This window comes from Cyprinodon variegatus, unplaced genomic scaffold (genome assembly GCF_000732505.1).
Source record: "Cyprinodon variegatus isolate N-32 unplaced genomic scaffold, C_variegatus-1.0 Scaffold632, whole genome shotgun sequence".
In the NCBI taxonomy this organism is placed as follows: domain Eukaryota; kingdom Metazoa; phylum Chordata; class Actinopteri; order Cyprinodontiformes; family Cyprinodontidae; genus Cyprinodon; species Cyprinodon variegatus.
This window is the reverse complement of record NW_015151085.1, coordinates 548,494-549,868: the sequence shown is the minus strand read 5'-3', so window position 1 is coordinate 549,868 and position 1,375 is coordinate 548,494.

Below are 1,375 nucleotides of genomic sequence, written 5' to 3'. Positions count from 1 at the left end.
TTTACATAGCAGCCTGTCCAAGATAAGTCATTACAGTTAACATAAGCCTGAAAACAGGGGCGGATTTAGGAAAATCGGTCTCCGCCAGTCACGTGACATTTGTTGCTAAGACGCCATTTTAGGCGTAAAAGGCATAGTGTACCGCGCCCGAGGTAAACAATTGACGTCACTTGGCGGAGACCGATTTATAGGTAGAGGATTGTACAACTCAATTGACAGGACATGAGATTACTTGTGTTTGGTTTCTTTAATATGAGCGAGATGCAGATTATTTTATTTTTATTCATATATAATTACAGTACATGAAGAACTACTGAAATTATTTTCAGATTACATGTATATAGATTCATTAATTCCACAGGGGAAAGGTATTACTTTAGGGTTAGGATTAGGATTCACTTGATGTTAACAACCTAATGAGCCTACTGGTAGAACCTGGAGCCTGATAGCCGGGAACTGAAAGCGGCTTATAACGGCCATTTATTGGGATGATAACATCTGAAGAGGCTGCAAACAGCCACTTTACTGTGTAAAAGACGACTGAATCAACATGAGGAGTTATGCATGAGACGATCCACAGGTTCTATATATTAGAACAACGTTTGAAGACTTCATCCTCACCTGCTGCCAGAAGATTTCACCTAAATAGATACATTGATCTACTACAATCACTGGCGTAACGACACAACAATAGGCCCGTAAGCAACATTATCTGGGTGGGCCCCATATAAAGTGCGATGCCACCGTCGCCGTAGACAAGCAGCCTGAAATATGCCCCATACATACACATATCTTCACACACATGGATGTACTTTAGTATATTAGCACAACAAGCCATGGGGCTACCTTCTGCTTCACAGCCCCCCTCCTCACCCACGCTCTCTTCATTCATCTCCTGGTTGCAATCTTTACTCACTGCAGCAGAAACGTCCACCTCTCCCTCTTCGGTTCTTTGAAAGAACGTGTTTGTTTTGGGAAGTTTTTTCCATTCTCCCAGCAGCTCTTTTTTCCTTTTTCTTTTCTGGAATCCGCTTAACTACCTCTTTTTGGTATCCATCATCGCTAACACATTATACATAACGGTTCTGGTTTTAATCTACACTCTGGATTACCCATAATTCCAAGTCGTAGTGTAAAAAATAAAATACTCAAATACGTTGTTCTTTTAAGATCTTTATTGCGGTTTGAAACATATTATATGAGTGTATTTTTTACCAACCGTCTAATGAACTATACACAGTTATTAACCTAATAATGAAAAGTACCACTGCCTGCTTTGCTATTGGTGTCGTGTTTAAACGGCTCACCATCATGATGAAATCTGGCATGTGTTGCGATATAAATACTGTCCTGTCAGTCAACTTAGTATCAGGTG